Source organism: Choloepus didactylus, chromosome 4 (genome assembly GCF_015220235.1).
Source record: "Choloepus didactylus isolate mChoDid1 chromosome 4, mChoDid1.pri, whole genome shotgun sequence".
Classification (NCBI taxonomy): Eukaryota; Metazoa; Chordata; class Mammalia; order Pilosa; family Megalonychidae; genus Choloepus; species Choloepus didactylus.
In genome coordinates, this window is record NC_051310.1 from 46,794,258 (window position 1) to 46,818,401 (window position 24,144).

Genomic DNA, 24,144 nt, shown 5'->3' on the forward strand with positions numbered 1-24,144 from the left:
GGCAAGGATTGTCTGTTCTGTTCACTGCTGTGTTCCCAGTGCCTAGTATTCATACACAGTAGTGCTAAATAAATAGTCATTGAGTGAATGAAGATTCTAAAACAGAACTAAGAGGCGTGAGTGTAGGACGGAAATGATGATCCATCTATTTAAGGGAAGAAAGGAGAGATGAGAAAAGACAGTTGGAGGACCTGGCTGCTGGAGGTGAGCTGGACTCCAAGAGGAGCCCAAGGTGGAACAAGGGTCTGCCAGGTGCCCCAGAGGCTCCAGTGGAGCCTTCCCACTGGCAGTAGTGATTTCCAGCTGCCAGGGCCCCTCCCTGAGGGCTTGGCTGGGGAGGGAGGGGGAGGGCAGGTTGGCAGCCCTGGAACAAAGGCCTGTGGACACGCAGCTGGCTAGAGCGGCAGGCTCGAGGAGTGGCCTGGGCCCGAGGAGCAGCCTGGGATAGGGGAGCGGAGCACAGATGGGAAGCTGAAGACAGTCCTGAGTGCAGCTGCAGGGGCACCAGCCTCCCGATGCCCAGAGTCTCCTCAACCCCCAATACAAGAGAGAATAGTCAGATGGCTTTACAATTAGGCCTCCAAAGTCAGCAGCCAGCCTAGGTTCTGCAAGGGTGGTGGAGGTGGAGGGGCAATCTACACATCAGGAATGTTGCCCCTCTGCTCTGCTCATCCCTCAGGCCATGGCCTTTGGCCTCTTCCTGTGTAAACACAGTGACCCTGGGGTAGCCGTGATTTAGCAAGGCAAATGTTTACTCTTGAGCTGGGATATTACAGGCCAGGGTGTAGATTCCACCACTGGCTCCAGGTATCTACCATCTCCTTTTTGCATATGTGAGACATTACCAGTAAGCTGTGAAGCCCTTGAGAGGCGCCTCCTTGCCACAAATGAACCCTTTACTTTGTATAGGAGTTTGGGGACATTTTCTACTTAATGTGGCTTCATTTGATCCTTACCACAGCCCTCTGAGGAAGAACAGGCAAATAACCCCACTTTACTCATGTGGAAACTGAGTCAGAAAAGCACAGATTAGACAGAGTGAAGAAACCTGAGTTCTGGTCCCTATTTGGCCAATAGTGACCAGGATCAAATCACTTTATTTCTCTGGTCCCCGCTGCCTTCAAGTGTAAATCGAGTTGGCAAAACTGAGGGACCTTCCAGTCCAAGCCACTTTATCCAGCTTTGATGCCATGCAGTAGAGCTCGAGTAAAACTCAAGCAAAAACCTGTCCTGGACTCCTATTTCAGTGCTCTTTCCACTCTTCCTTGCTGCATCACTTGTGAATAAAAGGCAGTAGAAAGGACTCCGAAGCAGCTGTTAAACCACTTCCTCTGCTGCCATGACTCGGCCATCCATCCCCAGAACAAGATACCCAGGGAGCCAAGGGGTGGCCACACCTTCCAGCTGTAAAAGGGGAGAAAAGGGGTGACTAACAGAAAAGGGGGTTCCTGAATGCACCTCTTTGGATTCTAATTCTCTAGGTTTCCTGCAGGGGACATCTGGGGTGGTCACTCCCTCCTGGGCCACACAGAACTCCTCTCCCAGCCAACAAAAGAGGAGCTGCAAAGGCACTTTCCCCCAAGGCCAGGCAGCTGGTTTGCTCAGCCGGAGCCCCCTGCCCCACTCCAGTCTGTCGTTTTTCTCCCTGCTTATTTCTTCAGCCAGGACTCAAGAAACGATGTGCTTAGGCTGCATTCAGAGGCATGGCTGGGGAGACTCTGAGGCCCCCTCCCAGTCCAGAGTTCTCTAAAAGGCTTATGCAGTCTGGGCTGCCTCTTCGGGTGGCCCTTTCATCCGCCAACAGCTTAGCCAGTGACCTCAAGGATGAAACTCTTACGTGGGTTCCTAACAACCCCCTCTCCCAAGGCCTCCCCTCTCCAGCCTCCCACCATTATATTTCCTCCTCCATTCTTCCTTTTGTTTTCAAAAGTAGCTCCAGAAAGTAAAAGCAGCTACCTAAAAACATCTTGCAAATTGCAAGTGTGCACGCTTTCCAAACCAAAGGGCTGGGGGGTGGGGTGCAAAAACCAAAACGATTCCAGGAGTGAGCAAGGTCATGGCAGACAGTGGCACCCAGTGGCTTCTCTGCTTTCAGCTCCCGGACACCCTGTTTCTGGAACCCCCTCTAAACACCCTAGGACGTGTCGCTGAGACTCCCGTGTGGCACCAACCCGGAACAGACTGCGGGCGCCTCTTGGACTCCCATGACCAGAGGCCCCGGTTGTTCCCCAGAAGACTCCACCCCGCCCGCGCCCCAGCCCTGGACAAGGACAGCATTGGAGCACCCGAGCGCGCAGCGCAGGAAGAGGTGGGCACCGGCTCCCCGGCTTTCAAACAGAGCCTCCGAGACCCCGATGCAGTCTCTCCTTTTGTTTTCGGGGTAGGGGCAAAAAGGGCAGAAAACGTCTACTGGCACGACCCTCCCGCGCACCAGCCCTCCACTGCACCAACACAGTCTCGAGCCCCCCTCGGTCCTCATCCCGCAGCTGGCTGGAGCTTGCGCCCCAGGAGGGCGGGGTGGGGGGCTCCCAACTCCGGGCCCGAGTCCTCACAAGTTCTCTGCCGACTGCACGGGCAGAGGGACAGAAAAAGCCGAGGCACACTCACCGAACGGTTGCCGCCCCGCTGGGTCCGGCCGCGCACAGCGCGCGGGGCTGCCCAGGTGCCGCCGAGACGCCCGCGCGAGTTTGAAAGTCGCTCTCGGAAGGAGCTGAAGCTGCCGGTCGCTCCCGCCCACTGCCACTGCCTTCGCGGCTGGGGACGCGGCCGGCTGCTAGCGCGGTAGCGCGGCGCCCGGGGAACCCAGCCCGCGTGCGGCTTCCCAGCGCCCGGCAGGAAGTCGGGGCCGAGCGGAGCCGGAGCCGCAGCGGGAGGGAGGAGAGAGGGAGGGGCGGACCAGGAATTTTTCCAGTGGGTGGAGACTCGGCCCCGCGGCTGGAATCCAGCAATTGGCGGCTCCGCGGGGGCCCAGGGAAACTTCGCGGCGCTGCGAGCTCGAGCTGGGGTAAAGGCTGCGGTGGCTGCGGCGGGGATCGCGCGCAGCTAATGATTAACGCCCGCAGGTGGGGCGAGCGCGCGGCGCTGCCTGTTTGGGTCCGGCGGAAACGCGAGCTCCCGGGGTAGCCTAGATGCGCTAAGATAGAAAGACGCACGTGGCGGGGGTCACAGACCTGATTTCACCCCCTCCCGAGAGGGCACCGAGAGGCTTCTCGGGGAGCGGCCAAGCGTCCCCATTTTAGCCTATTTAGGCTTTCTCAGGTGTCACTTGTTGGGAGTGGATTTGGGGCTTCTGATCCTACCAGAGCAAGTCAGCTCGGCTTTTCCGAGTCAGAAAGTCACGTCTTAAATTCCTCACCGAAACTCGCTCCCCATGACCCTTTACAAATGTAAATCAACCTCAGAGAAACTGACAGGAAAGAGATGTAGAAGCTGATCACTTTGGAGGGAGTTCCACCAGAAACCTGTGTGTTAGAGAATCACATTTTTGTGAAACAAAGACAGAAAACCCTCAGCCTTTATGTGATCATATGCACATGGAAGGGACATGCGTGGACGTTGAGGGGAGGACAGGGACACTCAATACAGGTCGGCTGGGTTTTGAGCAAGGACGTAAAATTTTTAAACCGTAATAATTCATCAACAAAGATACCTGGGGTGGGGGGGAGATGCTGTTCCAGCACAAGCCAGGAGCGAAGCCCGAGGTGGACCCCAGAAGACGGACGATCCCCACTGGCTAGGGTCACCAGTTCCTCGGGAGAAGCTCTCAGAACCATTGGACATATTTGATATCCGGATGTAGACAAGTGTGTAAAGTAAACAGTCTGTAGAATTCTTAGTCCAAACAAAAAACAAAACAAAACAAAACAAAACAAAAAAAGCTGCTCCAGGCAAATGTAAGCTCCAGGTGATTTACTGGGAGCGGAGGGAAAGGGAGGGGCGGGCCCGCAGAGGAAATGGCTTTCAGGTGACTTTGAAACAGGATCCCGGCGGAGGGTGGGGTGAAAACCGCGGAGCCGAACTCGCGCCTGGCTGCGGGGGACGCGGTAGGCGCTCGGCCAGGCCGGCCCTGGAAGGGGGCCCGCATTCCTCAGGGAGGGAGGGTCCGTCCCCGCTGCGCAGCGCCGGAGCCCCCGACTCGCCCACCCGCAAGGTGAGAGGGAAGATTGCGGAATGGGGTCCGCTGAGCCTCTACCAGATGCAGACGGCCAGGCTCTCACTGGAGGAAAAAGCAAGACGCCCCAGTCCTTCCTCCCTTTCGGGAGGCAGTCCGTCCTCAAGCGTCCGCCATTGCTCCTGCTTCTCTGATCCCCTACATCCTACCAATCCTTCCGGCCCACCTGAAATTCCAGCTCCCAAAGGAGCCTCGCGCTTTACTAAGCCACCAGTGGGCGCACCCCTCACTGCGAGTGCCAGGGCACTCGTAGAGTTAATAACAGTAAAAATACCTGCCATTTAGTGAGTGGCCCCCATGTGCAGGGCCTGTGCTCCTTACAAACATCCTCTCCCTGGATCCTCACGGCCACCTGGGAAGGTAGTAGGTATCCTTATCCCCATGGTGCTGGTAGGGTACTGAGGGATCCAGCAACTTGGCCAAGATGGTATAACCAGCAAAAGCAGAGAGCCCAGGTAGGTGCAACATTTAAGTGCCTGCTATGTGACAGCCGTTAATTCTAAGCCCCTTACCTGAAACTGCAGTTACAGAAGAAACTGAGGAAAATCACAAAACTAGTGGGTGGTAATCTCCTTATGGCAGAAGTCATGGAGGAAACATTCCGTAAAGTAATGCTGAATTCAGATAAAACAGCCCAAAGAGTCTGTGAAAAATCACACAATCTCACCTTTATCTATCTACCAGGGGTTCTAGGCTGCAGCCTGTCCACAGCTCAGAGCACCTCCTTCCTGCCCTATCAAATCTTGCTTTCGTGGCCTCACCCTGCTATTAAATCGTTTATTATTATAATAATACCTTGTGCCTCAGTAATGCCTTTAATCCAAGATCTCAGAGTGTTATAACAAATACAGATTAATCCATCTTCACAGTACTCCCACTGAGAGGGGAGGCAGAGACACTCTCCCCATTTTATGGGGTGCGAAAACCAAGACAACAGAGTTGAGATGATTCACTTTGGAAATCAGTGGCAGGGTTCACTCTCCCCGGTCTTACCCCTCCCCCTTCCTGCCTCTTGACTGCCAACATTGCGTCAAAATTTCAAATCCCACAGACAAAGGCCATTGAGTTTTGACAATAAAGGACATTTCCAAACTGTCATTTCAGCTGCTCTATTGTGGTAGACCACAGGAGAGGGAGGGGAGGTAAACACAGAGAAGGGGGGAGTGATCTGTGCTCCCAGCTCAGAGAAAGCAGCCCTGGCAGGCTGGGATGGAGGAACAAAGCCCCAAACATGGACAAAATCCCCCTCAAAGGTGATTCGAAAGATCACCGAGGGCCTAGAGCTGGGGACTGGGGGTCTAGGGGATGATGGCTAAGGAGTGCAGGGTTTCTTTTGGGGGTGATGAAAATATTAGAATTGATTGTGGTGACGGTGGCACAATTCTATGAATATTCTAAAAACTATTGATTTTACACTTTAAATGTGTGAATTGTATGGGCTCTGACAGCTCTCAAGTTGTTATTTAAAAAACAAAAACAAAAAACCGTGGGAGTCACTCACTACCACCTGCCTGGGAATTCCCTGGACTGCCTATTAATTGAAACTTCAGTGGGTGGGGCTCAGCACCAGAGACCACTGACGTTCGAGAACCCCTGTAAAATAAAGCAAGGCCTTACAAGACCCAGAGGCTTCAGAGCCTTGTGGTCCCCAGGCTTCCTGGAGTAACAAGGAAGGTTTGTTACCAGCTCTGAGAGGGCAGTGACCTCTGGAGGGGAGCCCCCCTTCCCAAAGTTCTTTATCAATAGTTCTTCTCCCTCAGTCTGGATTTCTTAGTGTCAGAGAAAATTCTGACATCAGAAAGGGGAAGAGGCTGTGGGGGGAGGGAAAGGCAGATTTCTTCCCTTGTCACTCCTTTCAAGCTTGCAGTTACTGCTGTGGGGAACTCTTGAAGGAAATGCGCTGTTTGTTTGAGTTTGCATCAGAAATATTTGCCAATCACTTGTGGTTTTTCAAGAACCTGGGAGTCGTGTGTGAACCATTTTTGGAGATCACTTATGTTCACCTTCATTATCAGTAGGTAAAGGGGCCGGCCATAGTCAGCCTCTACAACAACTTAAATGAAGGAGTTGGCACTAAGCCTTCAATCTTTGATGGTCTGGGGGTTGATTTATACACAAGCATGCTTCCTTCTCCCTCTGACTTCTGGTCTATAGAAGAATGGAGAGTAAACATGTAACAATCAAGCTTTAGCCTGCTGAATGCTAAAGTAAAAGGTTTTCTGGGGTAGGTATAGAAAGTATTGGCTGGAAGGTGTTTTAGTGGTTCCTGTACTTCATTTGTCAATGTTGTCATTATCCCCAGAAGACTTCCCACAGCTACCTGAGGTTTTCAGACCTGGGTGTTCTTACTGAGTACTGGGAAGTTTCTGACTCAGTACTGATGCAGATCCCAGGAAGCAGAATTTTTAATAAGCAAGTGATTCTGGCACAAGAGTGATCCATGGACCGCACTCACACTTTGAAAAACGCTGGTCTATATTCTGACTTATGTCTTTTCTCCTCCTGGTGCTTCTTCTTCCTCTCCAGAAACAGAGGACCCCAAATTAAAAAAAAAAGAAAAACAAACCCACAATCCTTCCCATAGCTCCAAAGTTAAAAAGGCATTGCTTTTAAGACCTCATCATGTTGGAATAAGCCAGGCTATTATGTTTAATCAGATGAAAGAGTTCCTTAATCTTCAACACCTTGGTGACAAGCAGGGCAGGGCATACCTACCAAGTACTATACTGTCACCTTCAGAAAACAAATTAAGGAGAGCTTAATTAGGAGGTAATTGCCCAGTTACTTGCTGATGAAGGCAGCTCTTCCCAACTGTGATTTTGATTGTTGATGTTTTCCTCTTGGACAGGGAGCACCGAGTTCCCAGCCTTGACTTCTCCATCTTATCTAAGGAGAACAGAGCAACCGTGCCAAGGAACTGATGAGGCCAGATCTGTGTACCCTTCTTTTGTTTCTGTGCCAGACCATGCAGGAAATATGGGTTGCTATAACCAGATTAGGGCCACTGGAACCCATTCCTTCTATTCCTAAATCACCAGCAACTCCTCCAGGGGAAATGAGGGATTGCGCCAAAGATTGATGGGATAGCTCTGCACCTCCACCAGCCCCGTCCTGTTCTTGGCTGCCAGACACTCCCATCAAAACCACAAATCCTTTCTTGAGTGGTGCTTTACGGAGGTCAGCCTGTCCTGCTCTCTTTTTTTTTTAACTCACCTGCTGCACAACTGCTTTCTTCTTCTCAGTCTTAGAGAATTTTCAGGCTCTCTTCCAGTCCTTAAAATCTTGATTTTGACCATTTTAAGAAATCCCAAACTGGATCCTTCAGCTACAACAAGCTTTCTTTTCCCTTCACTTCCAGGCTTGTCCAAGCCCCTGATTCTATGCTGCCCTCATCCCAGGCCTGGTAGTCGTAGTAGGCCTGCTGGAAGATTACGGGGATAATATTGTGCCAGGAACAGTGAAGCTTTCTCATTCCATCTTCCCAGCAATCCCTTGAGGTAGGTAATGGTTCTTCTCATTTTACAGAAGAGAACATCAAGGCTCAGAGAGATAAAGTCACATCTCCCAGGTCACATGGCCCTTAATAGCAGAGCTGGAACATGAACCCAGTCTCCTCCACAGCCTATATCTGTGCTCCTAATCACCATCCTGCCAGCAAAGTACCCCACCTGACTCCCAAGGAGCCTCTAGACCTGGGGGGTGGGGCAACTTAAGCAAATTAGACCCAAGGAGTGAAATGCCCTCACCCAGCTCCGCCCAGCCAAACCAGTTTGAATTCCCTTAAAACTCAATAGAAAGCCTTCTGGGCTCACAACTGAATTACAGACTTGTTCCCGGGGCTGGCAAATGAGTGATAGGAAGGGAAGGAAAGATATGTTTGGAGTCATAAAGCTGATAAGTGGAAAGAAAAAGAAAAGAAAACGTCTCTAAATACTTCTTACTTTTCAAGTTAGATGGCCATAAACGGTGAGGCAGCGCCTGTGCCTGGCAACCACAGACTTTTAAGCCCTAATCACAGCTCTGCAGTCAGCTTCCAAGTAGTCCTGCTCCTGGAAGTCAGAGAACATCCTGTCCTGCCCTCCCAGTGGGAGACAGAAGGAGACAGCTGAATGGAATGGGATGCCCAGCCTCCTGCAGGGCTCCGAGGCTCCTGTAGACCCGGAGTTGTCGGAGTTGTTGCCAGAACCTTCCTCAGCCCCAGCTGCCCTGCGTGCCACCCCTGTCACAGCAGATCCTGCCATGCCCATGACAAAGTTCTTTCCTCCTGCCCAGCTTACCTGTATCCCACAGAAAGGCACCTTCTCAGTCATCCAGACCTGCTCAGGCACAGGCTTTGGAGTCAACAGACCTGAATGCTAGCTAGCTCTGCTTCTCAGGCAAGCCATTTAACTTCTCTGCCTCAGTTTCCTCATCTGAAATTGGAGTTAGTAGTACCTATCTCTTGGGGTTATTGTTCAGGAATAAAGGAGAAAGTATCATCAGTAAGGCAGTTAGCACAGTTCCTAGCCCACAGAAACTGCTTAGCAGAATGTAGATAATAATGTTATTCTTATTTCTGCTTCTAAGTGTTAGCTTCCAAGCCCCACCTCAATATCCTAGTTTCCCCAATGCCACATTGTATCAAAGAATCTTATAACTGGAAGAGACCTTAACATTCACCTAATATACTTATTTTCCCTATGTAATTTTCATACTTACATACACCTCTAGGAATGAGATGTCAGTAACATACTTAGCATATGCCTGGGATATAGTAAATGCATAATAAATGTTAGGATTTGGGGGTTTTTTTTGTTATTGTTGTTTATTTGTTTAGGAAAGTATTTACTGAGTATTTATCCATCCATCCAATAGTCACTTATTGTGGTCCTGGTTGCTGGGAGATGCATTCTTGATATTAAGACATGGTCTTGGCTCAGGAGGGAAACCAAAAGAAAAACAAAAGAGCCAGAAAACAATTAAAGAAAAGTTGAGTGCCTAACTATGCAGTATTTTCTATACTCTCAAGTGTGATTATTATAGTGTAAAGAGAGAAAATTCCTTCCCCTTTTAACAAAGACTCAGAATGCATGTATTCAAATCGTGTTGCCTTTCAAAGAATGAGGATACGAGCTTATCTCAAAGATCCTCCCATCACTCAAAAAGACCTTTAAATTCTTTTTCGTAGCTTCAATATTGGCTAATCTTGGGCTTTTAAAGGTTGGGATAGGATATTTGGGAAATAGCCAAATGCCATTCAGAACCAAGTCTGGTGGAAAATGTAATCTCCAGCAATGTTAAAATGAATCTCAAATGAGCAGTGACCCAAGATTGAAGACATTGGTTTCTCCGATGTGGCTTCTAAACAAGCTCTGAAGGAATTTTTGGCCCACCCACCTGTCCCCAGGGAGCTAGGAGATATCCAGGACATAGAGTCACTTCCACTTCACTATCCCATGTGACCTAGGAAAACTTTCTAGGTCACATGGGATAGTCTTAGCCATCAAGCAAAGATATACACATTCTCCCCCTTCCCCATCTCCCTTTCGCTACTCTTCAGAGATTCACATTAAAGGCTGGATATCCTTGTGAGGAAAAGCAAGATGGCTGCTGGCAACCCTTGTCTCATATTTTCTGGGCTTATCAATCCCAGTGCAAAGAGAGAGAGTTTCCCTTAGTCCCTCCTCTTACAGCCTTACCAAGATCCCAAATAAGGCAGGTAAAATAGGTTCACTGATGGAGTCCCAATGATGGCTGTCCTGTTGGGACCGCCGTGGGATAGACCTGAGAGACTGAAAGTCCCTGGGCTGCCCTGGGGAAGAAGGCAGGACCGTGCCGCTACATTATTCTAGAAAACCTCATCCCTATTACAGACTTCTCAGATGGGCAAATGTCCCTACTTCTTCCCACTCCTAACGGCTGGATTTTTCACAGGGAACCAAATGATTAATTACCTGGAGAATGTACAGACAGTGGTATCTTTCCCAGGGCACTGCATCAGGGTTAGTAATCTGGATAAACATTCGAGGACAAGTGATGTTTTAGGAGAGGATTCTAGATGTGAAGACCAGGTTATGCTGGAACATCCTGCCACCCTGAAACACTGATTAAATGGTTTGGGGGTGAGCTGAAGAGAATCCCTGCCACAAGCCAGGACACAGCTGAGGCCTGCAGTTTAGCACAAAGGAAGAGAAAGATTCCAGAGTCAAAGGCTGCCCCAGACTCAATATTGAGCAGGGACAGAAGACATTGTAAACTCTCACCAGGCAGCAAGTTCTGGGGCCCCTGGCGTAAGGGAGCAGCAGCTTCCAATCATTCCAGATCAAACCATAGAGGAGAAAAGGGACAGGAGGTTGCTATGGCTTAGCACAGTGATGACCAATAGAACTTTCTGCAGTGATGGAAATGTTCAAAGTCTGCAATGTCCAGTACAGTAGCCACTGGCCGTATGTGAGTATTGAGCACTCGAAATGTGGCTAGTGCAACTGAGGAACTGAATTTATTTTATTTAATTTAAGTTAATTTAAATCTCAAAAGCCAAATGCTGCTAGTGGCTACCTATTAGAGAGCTAAACCTTAGCGAACATCCTACCTCCACCCACCTTCAAGGCTTGGCAGGAAAAAAGGCAGGATAAATTGGAACAGAACATCCCAATCAGTGATCCACGTCAGGAAAGGCAGATGGTGTAGAATGGGAAATGGGGAAGACCCCTGGTGTCAACCTCCTTCCTAAACACGGACATCAGTTGCCTGAACTCTGAACTGTCAACTACTCTCTTCCTCTGAGAGCCACTGCCTCTGAAAAGGACTTTGCAAAAAGGTCATCTGAGGCTGCCAGGTGGCCCCAAAGCCACTGTCCAGTAAGGAAGGAAATAATTTCTACACCTCCCAATAGCTCCATAGGGACCTCCCACCGGTGATTTTGGAGACCCCCACATCCTATTCTCCTTCCCCACTATGGAAAGTGACTTGTGCTGTGTCTTAGGACCCTGGTTCACACGTCCACTAATGGTCAGGGCCCTGTGGGATTTCACTTCCACATGTGTTGACTGAGTGCCTACCAGATCATCAGAGGAAAAGCTGAATTGAAATACTTTCCTGTCCAAGTGGGAAACCATCCAAGCTAGACAGCAGGAGTGACTGACGCTGGGCTCCACCCCAGCCTTCTGCCTAGAAAGGGATCTGCTCTATCAGGACATGTCAGGCCTAAACGAACCCTGCAAATTAACACCAAGGCACAGGCCCAAGGCTTGAGGGGAAAAAAAAAAAAAGGGAGCCTGTAGAAAGTAAGAAGTTTAGTCGAATGGAGCCACATTCTCATTGAACTCAGACCACGGCTTCTCAACAGCCTCCAGAAGCAAGGCTGGGGTTGGCTGGCCATGAGCAGGGCTGGGAGAGCGGCAACAGTGGGAAATACTCACTGAAGCTGACGGATGGCAAAGAGGCTGTCGTCAACGTGAATCCTTTCTGTATATCCCCAACACTGCCTGGTGAGTCCTGCCTCAGCTTCCAGGGGTCCAGCCCTCCCACAAGGAAGTGCCTTGATCAACTCCCCAGCTGTTGGGAGGATGAAGACAGGACCCCTGGAGTTCATAACAGAACTTAAGTTCTGAGCCTTCGCTCACCGTCATTTACCCACCTATTTGGAGTACACTTTAAAGAAGATAAATTAAGCTTTCTGTGTATTCTTTTGTTATAAAAATCATACATTCCTATTATGGAAAATGTGGAAAATTCAGAGTATGTAAGTTTCATAAAAGTAAAGCCTGCTGTGCTGGTTTGGAGCTGCTATGTACCCACAAAAGGCCATGTTCTGTTAATCCATCCCTGTGGGGCAGACCTATTGTAGGTGGGACCTTTTGGTTCAATTGAGATGTGACCCAGCCCATTCAGGGTGGGTCTTAATCCCTTTACTGGGGTCCTTTATGAGGATAAGAGAGAGGAAACACTGAGAGACATTTTGGAGAGAGCTTAGAGAGAACAGAAGCTGGGAGAGAAGGATTGGCAGATGTCGCCATGTACCTTCCCACATGAAAGAACCCCGGATGCCAGCAGCCTTTCCCCAGAGAAGGTATGTTCCTCTGGGTGCCTCAATTTTGACATTTTCGTCACCTTAGAACTGTAAATTTGTAATCTAATAACACCCCATTGAAAAAGCCAACCCATTTCTGGTATATTGTGTCCGGCAGCTTTAGCAAACCAACACACCTGCCCATAATTTAATAGAGGAAAGCAACAGTCCTCTTCAGAGACAATCAGTTTTCAACTTTTCTGTTTTTATATGGTCATCACTGTAGAGTTATTTGTTGCTAAATTTTTATTTATCAACTTCAGACAACTATTGACTCCTGCCTAAGAAAGATGAGGATTTAGCTCACTGATCCAGCCCCACCTTTCTCCCCAGTCCTTTTGTTTTTAGTCATTACAATTTTCAGTTGTTCTATTGGTTATCTTTGCAACTTTAAACAATATACTTAAAGCCAACTTGGTTTCTGGTTGGCAAGACGTCCCCTTCCACCCCCAAATTCTGTCAATTGTACCAATTATTATGGTTGATAACATCTGTATATTTTCAGTAACCGTAATTCAATCTTTCTTCTTTTACAATATATTGATTTGAGAAGCTGCAAACCAATAAAACATATTTCCATTATTATGGTTTTATCAATTTTGTTCACTTAGAGCCAATCCATGTGCCAGCACTATGTACATTTCCTTCCCTAGAGATCTGCTATCGTGATGGAGATGACCTTTTAAAAGTGTGATGAACAACTAGTTATAGAGGAGTGGCTCAGAATTGCCTAGTTTTAAGCAAATGTCTAATTCCTGCAGATTCCTCACAGTTAAAACAATAATAAAATCAGGACAGAAATTATGGAGAATATCATCCTAAATAAAGTAAACTGTTGCCCCCCACCCACCCACCGTCATCCCCACCCGCTCTGTAAGCCACTCAAATAAACTCTTCCCACTCCCTGGGTGGGATCTAGAATTAGCAGTTGACTCCTTTGTGTTAAGCAAAGCCCTCAACCTGGTGTCATCTAATATGTAAATATTCCTAGGAGGGCGGTGCAGTAAGTGTCCAGCACGTTGATGCAACCCATCTTTATCAGATCTCTGTTTTCCTGCCTGTCAGGAAGGGTGAGCCAGCTCTGAATAAGCACTGGGCCCCAAGCAGCCTGGCTGCTGTCCCCAGAAAGGGAAGGTGATCTTTTCAATGATTTCCCAGCCCTGGCAGGGAAGGGGAGTGGGTGGCAGCCAAGCTTTCCTCACTTCATAACTCCCACTCTCGTGCATGACAAAAGTAACGCCCCAAGACCTGCCCAGGCTGATGTCGGGCACCGGCAGAGAAACCCAAGATGCCTCCGTGTCTCCAGCTCTGCCAGCGGTGGCAGCACCCAACCCAGCCCCGAAAGGTGAAGTGAGGGAAAGGAGGTGAGAGGGAGAAAGAAACCAATCAGGAGGCTGAGGCTCTGGGTGTGGCTCTAGGGAAAACCTGAGGGGGCTTCAGGAAAGAAGATTCCAGGGGTGTCCCTTCTGCCTCAAAATGCAGGGGTGGGCCTAAGCTTCGGAATGTCCTCACCACGCCCTGCTCCTGTCATTTGTAAATCATTTGCTCTGAGTCTGTCTCTGCCATGTGATTGCAGGCTCCATGAGGACAGGGCCTGCCCTGTCTTGTCTCTGCTGTGTCCTCGTCCCCAGCATAGCACCTGGCAGGTTGTGTGTGTTCTGTGACTATTTGCTGACTTAATGAAGCAACAGACGTATGCATGAGCAATGTGCTCTTTGGTTTGCAAATGCTCTTCTCCTGGGGCAGGTCCATTGTGTATTTCTGTCTCTCCACATCCAGCCCAGGCCACAGCTTGGACTGAATCGAGTTGAAATGCTAAGAATCAAAAGGAAAGGGTTGTATCTTCAAGCCAAAGCAGGGGTCTTTTAGGTTACTTTAGAGCACATGGGAGAGCCAGACACCCTAGACTGATGGTCCTGCCACAGGCTTCTTGCAGCTCTAGATAGAAGTGAGAGCCTATGAATGCGGAAGAGTGACCCAGCTGCCAGGAAAGGCGGCTTCTGGTGTCTGTTTTCCAATATGAACCAATATCCTTACATCTGTGAGAAATGATGTGTGTACAAGAATTTTCACTGCAACTTTGAAATAACAAAAAATTGGAAACAACCCAAATACCCCATCCATTGAGAATTGGTTAAATCAATGATGGTGTCTCCATATAATGGAATTCAGTGCAGCCATACAACGAGGAAGACTTTTTTGTATTGATATGGAACATTTCCATGATACATTGTTAAGTTAGAAAAGTAAAGCACAGAACAGTGGGTATAGAAAAATGAAGTATAATATATACATATATACATACAGAGTTACTTATCTACATGAAAAATCTTTCTGGAAAGAAATGTAAGAATCTGGTAACACTGGTTGTTTGTGGGGAGGGGACCTAGGTGATTTGGGAATAAGGTGGGAGGGAGACGTCACTGTATACCCTCTTTTACCTTTTGAATTTGGAATCATATGACTATGCTACTTATATAAAAATAGAAATAAAATTGAATTTTGAAATAAATAATAACAAATACCTCCTTTGTGCCAGGCTATATCTTTTCAATTCATTTCTAGTTTTCGTACAACTCTGAGAAATGGGTAACATTATCCCCATTTTCCAACTCAGAAAACTAAGACTTAAAGCAATAAGGCAATACGTTCATACAGCCATAAAACGGTAGAGCTGGGATTTAACCCCAGGTCTTCTGATCACAAATCCAGGCTTCCCTTTCCCTCATGCTTCAGTCTGAGGGCCAAGTCTCCTTCTGCCTCAGTTTTCCTTCTTGCAGCAAGACCAGTGGGTGCTTTCTCCCGAGAAACCCATTTACAAGCAGCCCCTAAGGAACCAACTCAAGGAAGTTGATCAGAGAGATTCTGGGAGCATGCATGAGGCTGTGTGTGCTTGTGGGGGTGTGTGTGGGGGTGTGATGGAGTGTGTGTGTGTGTGTAATCATGTGGGAATGTGTACAAGCATGTATGAATGTGCATCAGCATATGTGTGTATGAGGAAGTATGATTGGGTGTGTGTGAGCAAGTGTGAATGTGTGCACCTGTGTGAGTGTGCAAACCTGTGTGAGAGTGTGCGTGTGCAATTAAGTGAGTGACTGTGTAAAGTGCATGTGGAAGTATGTGTGGGCATGTGACTGTAAGCATGTGTAAGTCTGGCTGAATAAAGTGCTTGTGAGTGTGAGAGAACGTGTGTGTGTAAAGCATGTGTGCTCTAAGGCCTGGGAGGCCTGATATGGGAAATAGTCACAGAGGTGGACAAGAAGCTGAGGAGACAGAAAGTAGAGCAGGGGCCTCTGTGGGGAGAGGGAGGAGCAGGCGGAGGCTGGGCCGGGCCTGGGTGGAGCTGAGCCCAGGAGCTTGACCAGAAAGCCCAAGTCCCTCCAAGGCCAGCACCAGGGGGCTAGCAGAGCACTAGGGGACTTCCACCCCTGGGGGCTGAAAGTCCTTAGGGCCAATACCTCTCAGGCCAGGGGCCTGGGAAGCATCCTTCCCACCCTCAGCTAAGGCTTCCCAGCCACCCACTTCCCCGGATGTGGCAGTAAGAGTAACTAACTGCGCAGGCCTGGGTTGCAGCTGGGGTGGAGATGGAAGAGTCCACGTCGCAGCTGGCAAGCTGCTTCCCTCTGCACTGGATGCTCCGTAAATAATCACTCTTGCACCAAAAGCCAGAGCTGCAGACATGTGGGCCCCTTGCCTCTGCCTGGCTCTGAGTGTAGGGAGAGCCCAAGGCCAAGGAAAGGGACAGTGAAGGGGGACAAGCCCCAGAAAGGTTGGGGAATGGGGATATTTTTATGGTGTCTTGCAAACTGCTGTGCTTAGAGGGCTGAGTGTCTGTCTGCTCTGCTGCTGGCTGTTTCCCTTTGATCCTGCAAACCTTCATGCCCACCTCAGCCAGATGTCCACTGTCTCCATGGGGTCCAGATGTTAATACAGAAGTCCTATCACTATCACTGTCCTCGTTAGGCCGCGGTTGTGTGTGTGGGCATGTGCTTGTCTGTGTGTGTGTGTGAGTACCATTTGAGCAAGTGAAGAGCTCCTGGAAAGGGGCACTCTTGGAGGTGAGCGTAGCATCACCTTCTCTCAATGCTCCTAAGAAATCCTGAGCCACCGGAGTAAAGAGCAGGAAGGGTAAGAGTGCGGACTTAAAGTGAGCCTGAGTCCCAGTTCTACCACCCACCAGCTTTACTTGGGCAAGTCGCTCAAGTGCTCTGAGCCTCTACTTCTTACACTTCAAGTGGTGCTGGTAAGACGACCGTCCTCATGGGCTGCTTGGAGGGCTCCATGGGTCTGGCCCGGGGCCTGGCACATGCTGAGGCCTTAGTAAACTGTGGCTATTATCTTTACTAAGAACATGGCTGTTTTCAGGATCTCTGTCAAACTTCTTGATGAGAGAATTACTCCCAACCTGCACAAAATCCAAAAGTGAGAAGCCAGAAGGGGAACATAGAAGAAAAAGTAACATTTGTGGAGGGCCTGTTGTACCAGGCATGGTACTATGTGCTTTTCCAGAAATAATTTAAATTACAGCACTCAAAAGTCTTCAGAGTACAAGGCAGGGGTCCGGAGGGAAGGACACACAGGTGGGGGTGGAGGATGAGGGGACAAGTCTGACTTGGGAGACAAGGCAGGGTCCTCAAGGAGAAGGGACCCAGGCCCCAAGTGCCGCTGCCTCCTGCCTGCCCAGCCCCCAGGGGAGGTGCCCCGGGAGGGACGTGCAGACCACACACATCACCAGCAGAGCCAGAGTCACCTGACCCCGCAATAATGCCGCCTTTCTGCCCTAGCAGAGACAGAGGGCTTTGTGTGTGCCAGCCACGAACCGGGACTTGTGGCCCGGTTCACCCCTCAGAAAAGCGTGATTGTCTTGGGCAACCTCGGCAGTCCAGGGCTGCCTCCTGGCCGCCACAACAAACCCAAAGCAGGAGAAGGAACAACCCTCTCAGGGACAGAGGGCCTTTGAGACTCCATCCTTAGAGGCCCCACGGGGCCAGGGTAAAGAAGAGGAGCAGGCTGAGCCAGGAGCTTTGAGAAAAGCTGGGTAAACCAGAATCAGGGGGGTACCATTTTGAAAGCAAAACCCACAGCCAGAACGTTTGCAAAGAAAATCAGTGGTTAAGAGCCAGGGGTGTGGGGTCAGGTTGCCTGAGTTCAGATCCTGGCTGGGACACTAACTGACTGAGTGATTTGGGGCAAAATTACAGATAAATTCTAGTTTCTCTCACCCCATAGATAGGGAGTTTTGTTAGGATTAAATGAAGTAATGTCTTCCCTTGTAGGCACTCAAGAAAGATTAGCTACTGTGATGATTATTAATCTATATTATTCCTTCTGGGGGATAAATGAGATCAGAAAAGCAAACACTTAGGGCAGAGCCTGGTACCTAGTAGTTGTTTAATAAATATGAGCCTGTGTTCTGCAACCCTGGCTTCTGGGACTGAAGTTTTGGGGGGCTAGCGGGGTGCCCTCTTTTCTTCTAGTGGCATCCTTTCTCCAACAGAGGAAGGGGTTTGGTGAACCTGCCTGCAATCACTGAAGGCAAATGGTCCCATTCAGTTTCCTCCTCAGGGCTGGGCCAGCTCGCAGGTAACTTAGCTTCTGTTTTGCACGTGGGCACCAGTAGCCAAGCACAGACAAGGAGGACCTCGTTTGCCTGCCTCTGCTTTGCCTCCCAGTGAATTCACACCCAGTGCTTTGCCTAAGCCTCAGCCCAGCCCGGTTCTGGGAGATTATATTTCCTCTACCTAACGTCCAGGCTTCTGGAAAAGCCAACCCCTCACCCCTGTCAGCAACCCAGCAAGCTTCCAAATGCTCTGGCTGTGGCTCTTGTCTCCTCACCCCACGTCTTAGGACCCTGCAGGAATCAGACAGGAATGTGCCTCCTGGGCCAGTGCCCAGTTCAGCCTGAGCCTGGGCTCAGGGCCTCTCCTTATCCCTCCCCTGCAGACACCCTGGGCTTTATAGGCCAATTATGCCATGGAAACTATGCACACGGCCTGCCCGTTCTCATGGCCTTGGAAGAAAAAATAACAGAGCCTTCTGTCTCTGCCAAGACCCACGATCCTAGCAGGTCTGAACCACCAAAGCAGGCCTCTTTATGTGAAACAGGTCCCTGCAAAAATCTCAGGACAGCTTGTTTGGGGGCACCTTCAAATCCCTCCCATCTCCTTCCTCTCCCCGACCCCCAGTCTGCAGCCATCTGTCTCTCTCTCCTCTGAGATCTGTAGTGCTTCACTGGCCAGGAACATGCTGCCTTATATGGCAATTTGCTTTCTGAGGAACAATTTTCCTCTCCAAGATCTCCCTTGGACCTGGGAGTCCCAATCAGATTCCCCCTCCGTAGGCTCGTTCCCCACGGGGGGAGGTCAGCAGAGCCAACAGACATCCAACTCAGAGCTCCTCTGCTTTCCTAGAGCTATGCTGCCTAGCATGGTAGCCACCAGTCAAGTGTGACAATCTAAACTTAAATGTCATTTAATTACAAATTTAAAAAATAAAAATTCAGTTGCTCAGTCGTGCTAGCCACATTTCACAGAGACTATTTTTTTTCACCGTGTTGGGCAGCACAGACACAGAATATTTCCAACATCACAGAATGTTCTCTTGGATGGAGCTGCTCAGGACCACGTGTGGAATTCCCTGGTCAAAAGGCCTCTCACCCTACTTGAGCTTTTGGGGTGTCTTCCCTGGGTCTGCCCTACCAGGGCAGGCCCCGCCATTAATGTGCACCCCTGGACCTGCAGGAGGCTGAGGGGGGCTGTTTGCAGGGAGTGTGGAGGGAGCTGGCACTTGTGAGCTAAGGGGCCCTCACGCCTGAGCACGAGGCTTCTCAAAGGGCAGGACAGAGCTGGGGGTGGGGAGACAGTGGCCCTAAGGTGGGAGGGAGGGAAACGGGGTGGGGTGGGGTCAGACCAGCTCTCCCTGTGCGGCCACATTCCCCTGTGGAGTGCCAAGGACACAGAGGACTCCAGTCTCAAACCTGGCCTTCCACCTTGGCTGTGAAAGAATGCCTTTCAAGGTGGATCGAGCATATGTTATTTAACTGTTAAACTTTTACTATTTAGGCGTAGAGCATGTGCGCCATTGGAACTCTTGAACTAGGCCCTGCATACGTGAGAGCACACATACGCCCCCCCTCACAGAGACAAAGCCCAGGGCTGACCCCTGTGTGTCCCCAGCAGGGCAGGGCCCCCTCGCAGCCGGCCCTCAGTGCCCAAGTGCTGGCTTTGCTGTTATCATCACAGTTGCTTTTCTGTGGGTCGGAGAGAAGTTGGCTACGATGGGCAGAGCAGGCACTGTGTGGAAAGCATATTATGTGAGGACCCCTGAGGAGGTGCAGCCTGGAGCAGCCTAGGGGGAGAGGTGAGCGGGATAGCTGTGTTCAAAGGGAGCCATTAGGCAGAAAAGGCACTAAGAGCCCATCTCAGAGGCTGTGGGTGTGTCAGAATCAGGAAGGTGCTTGGGATTGGCATGCAAAGTCGAGTCTAGCAAGTGGGCCGAGACTAATAAACCCAGGAAACAACAGGTCCAAACAGGCCCCCGGGAGGTTTCAGGAGTCAGGGCCCAGGCCAGAGTGCCAAGCAAAGCAGAGTCAAGCCAGGCAGGTCCTGGGAGCAGGGGCTTAGGCCCAAGCCTGGGTTTCCAGTTTCCTGAGACGGGAAGCATGGGGCAGGGGTGTGGTGGGAAGGTAGATGGAGAGCAGGCTCTGTACAAGGGGTTGGTGGTGGTGGGGTGTTAAGAGTGATTACAGTGACCAATAGAGCCTTTACTTGTCACTGATCAACAGAGAAAAGAGAGGGCTTGGGCCTCCAAATCTTTCATCGGCTGCTACAGGATTCTGCTGAAGAATGCAAGACAGGGTCTCCTGTATCCACCAGACAGAAGCACAGAACTGAACTCCCCCTTGGAGGGGAAGGGGAAAGGAAGTCATGTGAATGAAGAGCTTGGCACTACGCTTTATTTTAATCTATTTTTATAAACATAAAAGCTGAGCCCCAGAAGGGTTTAAGTAAGTTGCCCAAGTCATGTCGTTTAGTAACCATCAGAACCAAGATTCCGACTTTGTGTGACCCCCAAAGCCCAAGCTCTTTCTGCCATCCCACACTGAGTCTCCAGGAGGGAATGAGGTGAGCATTTAGTAAGTATGGCTGTGTTTTAAAATCATAAAATACTATTTTTTTTAAAAAAGAAATAAAGCAATAGAATCCCTGCAATCACGGTAGTGTAGTCAGGCCAGATAAATTGGCTGGGCCTCAAACAAATCAGTAGTGAACAAGTGAGGCTATTATTGAAATGTATTCTGCAGCATTGTTCTAACTTCAGGGCCAGCTGCTCGTCCTGACGTTGCACATCATTTCCAATTGCACAGGTGAGAATAACAGGTTTATTTGGAAAAAAAACCCTTGTGGGGTTGACCCATTTTTCATCTTGAAAATGAGTTATGCCAGGCCTGAGTTAAGTCTTTACCTCGGGTCTCTTTTCGCCAACCCTGGCCTACAGCCTGGCGCCTCCACACCCAGGATCTAGAGACCCATGAAGTGGAAATAATCAAAGGCCCAGGTCTAGTTATGTTGCCCATTAGCCGTGTGAGGTCAGCCGAGTCACTTAGCTTCTCTGACACTCATCTGGAAAATGTGAACACTGAGTCCAGTGACCTGCAAGTTCTCTCCCACACTCAAACTCAGGGAGGCTGGTGTTTGTCATCATTAGTCCACATGACTGGCTTGGGCCAGGCACTGTGCTACATGCCGGGGGGGATAGAGGGTTCTATGGCCCCATCACTGACCCCTAGGAGCTCAAACACGGCACTGTGATGTGGTTCTGTACACCAAGTGCCCTCATAGAGGCAAGTTGGCACCGTGATGACTCAAAGCCTGCAGTTCTTGCTTGGAGGAATCAGAAAGGCTTCAAGAAGAAGGAAATCTTTGAGCTGAGCATTGAATAATGAGAAGCTAGAGAAGGGCAGTCTAGCCAGAATGACAGCATGTGCAAAGGCAGAGGAATGGACCAGCCCAGCACAGCCAGGCCACTGCAAGTATTGCGTGTGGCTGCAGCAGAGATTGTGTATGAAGGGGAAAGAGATAAGTCTTGAGAGATGGGCAATGCCATGTCATACAGATATAGGGACCTACAGAAAAGCTTTAAACAGAGGAATGACGAAATCTGATACATGTCTAGAAATACACTCCATGGGCAAGAAGGGTGGGTAGAGGAAGGCAAGTCTGGGGGTATAAAGACTGATCAGGAAACCATCCCCACACGGCATGTGAGAAATACAGAGGGCCTGAACTAAGTAAGGCAGCAGCAGTGGGGGTGAGGGGGAGGGCTGAGACAAGAATTCTTCCTGTTTAAGGAGGAAGCAAGCACAGTGACATACTGGACGTACAAGGTAAAATAAAAGATGGGGTCTAGGATAAAAGGACAAATACTGCATGATTTCACTTACATGAAATACCTAGCAGAAGCAAAGACTCAGAGACATAAAGTAGACTGGCAATATCAGAGGTTGGGAGCAGAATGAAGAGTTATCACTTAATGTGTATAGAATTTCTGTTTGCAGTGATGAAAAAGTTTAGGTAATGGATGGTGGTGATGATAGTACAATGTTGTGAATGTAATTAATATTACTAAATTTTACACATGAAGGGTTAAAATGGGAAATTTTGTGTTGTATATATGTTACCACAATAAATAAAATATTGTTATTTTAGGTTATTTGTTTTTTTCTTTTTCCTTTGTTTTGGTTTAGTTTGAAATGTTATTTTTTTATTGTTTGTTTTTTAATTTTTTGATAAAGTTAAAAATAACGATGAAAGAGTGTTAAAAAAAGGTAAATGAACAATGGGGGGAGGAGAGGAATGGAATCTTTTGAATGTTTTTTATTTCATTTTTTGGAGTAATGAAAATGTTCAAAGATTGATTGTGGTGATGAATTCACAACTATATGATGATACTATGAACAACTGTACACTTTGGAGGATTGCATGTTATGTGAATATATCTCAATAAAATTGCATTAAAAACAAAGAAAAAAGAAGGAGTCTAAGATGAGTCCTAATTTCTAACTTGGGGGCCTAGGTGGATGAAAACACCAAAGGAGGAACAGGCTGGGATGAAAGGATAATGAGGTAACTTTGGGAAAGATAATGAATCAAGTGTGGCATATCCGAGCAGATGAGAATTCCACTAGTCTAGAAAATTAGCATCATTTTAAAGACAGTTTCTAACCAGGCCAACAAAAGCTCCCCACTTGGACATGACCACCTTATTCCTGTGGACCCAGCTTGCACCCAAGGCTCAAATAGGAAATGGAAAAATTGGCCAAGATGTCGAGCAGGTTCAGGTTCAACTCTGCAGAACTTGAGAAGCTGAGATACGGCCTAGGAGCCAAGTAAACCACCAGGCAGAACCTCAGCCGTGGATGCCAGCGTGCCAGGTGGGAGAAGGATGTCTCTGCAGAGGCCACTGGGGACCGAAGGGCAGCACAGGGTCTAGCATCCAGCCAGCTGCTCTCTCCCACTAACCCCAGGGTCATACACAGTGGGGTGACCAGGAGGGGGGCATATCTTGAAGAGAAGGTAAAAGTCCAGACAGCGATTTGACTGAGTATTCATCCAAAAGAGGCTGAACTTATTTAATAAAGCTATTTTAAAGTGGAAGGGACTGGTTTTCCTTTATTTGGCAAGTTTAAATTCTCCCACCCTAATACTAACGGGAATGTGAAATCGTGAAGACATTTAGATGGGTTCTAGAAAATAAAGAAGCTACCCTATTTTATTTTCACACAGTTGAGTTATACTGTGTAATTTTTAACACCTCCTTGACTTCATTTTTCAGTCAGATTTATGAGGAATAATTTACATACAGTAAAATGCACGCCTTTGAAGCGTACAGTCCAATGAGTTTCGACAAATGTATACAGTTGTGTAGTCATCACCTCAATTAAGATATGGAACATTTCCATTGCCACCAAATTTCCCTCACAGCCCTTTCTAGTCAATCACTTTCCCCCACCCTTAGCCTCTGGTAACCACTGATCTGATTTCTATCTCTAATTTTGCCTTTTCCACAATATTATATAAACAGAATCATACAGTATGTAGCTTTTTGTGTTAAACTTCTAAACACATCTTAACTGCTTCAGCTTCCTCCTCCTCTACTCTGCCTTCTCTGCAAATTACTTTATATGGACCAATCTGGGACCCCAGGCAGGCTCAACAGCCTCCCCCAACCCCACCACTGGACATTTGGGTAACAATGATCCCAGTGCCAGCCTTCTCCAGGAGCAGCAGGTCTGGATGGTTAAATTTCTAATCCCGTTGGTTCACTTGAATGTTTGCCTTTGTTCTAAAGGTGTTTCTTTCTGCCTCTGAGGACACAGAAGCCCTCTCTTCAGATCCCTCCCCCTCCAAATTCCCTTCTGTCCTCCTGCCTTACCGGCCCTACCTGCACCAGTCTGGGAATCCACCCCCGCCGGCCCCGGTTTGAGTTTCTAGCGTCCTTCGTCTTCTTCTCAAGCTTTCTTCTCTCTTCTCATCCTCTGGCTTCTGTCCTGCGTTGATTTCTGTACCCAGACTATCTTCTGATCTTATTTGCTCCCTCCCAGCATTATTTGCATTGGTTGCTTTGGGGTTTGTTTACAGTTGGGGTTTTCCTCTCAGTGAGGAAGAACGAGAAACCTCAACAATGCAATTTCCTTCTCACCTCACAGCGATGGTGACAGATACTGAGCCTCCAGGGCAGGGACGGTGTCCATACATGCCCTGTTGAGTGTTGCCTTCACAATGCTAAAGAAATAAGGAGGTGAAAAGGCATGAAGGAACAGCAGTTTGTGCTGAGGGGCGGGATTCAATCTGTCTGATGAGGGAGGACTTCAAAGATGTCTCTCTTCCCAGGTGGGCCAGACATTTGCAAGCTGGCTGCACCT

General features: G+C 48.8%; 1 protein-coding gene and 1 long non-coding RNA gene across 3 annotated transcripts in view; one reads left to right on the top strand and one right to left on the bottom strand.

Moving 5' to 3' along the window:
* Positions 1 to 23,748, bottom strand: part of PLEKHG3 (pleckstrin homology and RhoGEF domain containing G3) — a 62,420-nt gene extending 38,672 nt beyond the window's left edge. The window contains exon 1 of one of the 2 annotated variants that reach the window (XM_037832533.1): positions 23,664 to 23,748. The gene's annotated coding sequence lies outside the window, so the exon portion shown is untranslated. Of the gene's footprint in view, positions 1 to 2,607; positions 3,046 to 23,663 lie in introns of those variants that run through there. The other variant, XM_037832532.1, reaches the window with a different exon arrangement.
* LOC119531359 lies at positions 4,572 to 8,764 on the top strand. The gene is made up of 3 exons (XR_005216312.1): positions 4,572 to 4,626; positions 7,530 to 7,668; positions 8,125 to 8,764. It is a non-coding gene; the product is annotated as an uncharacterized LOC119531359 (long non-coding RNA).
* Positions 23,749 to 24,144: the final 396 nt, after the last annotated feature.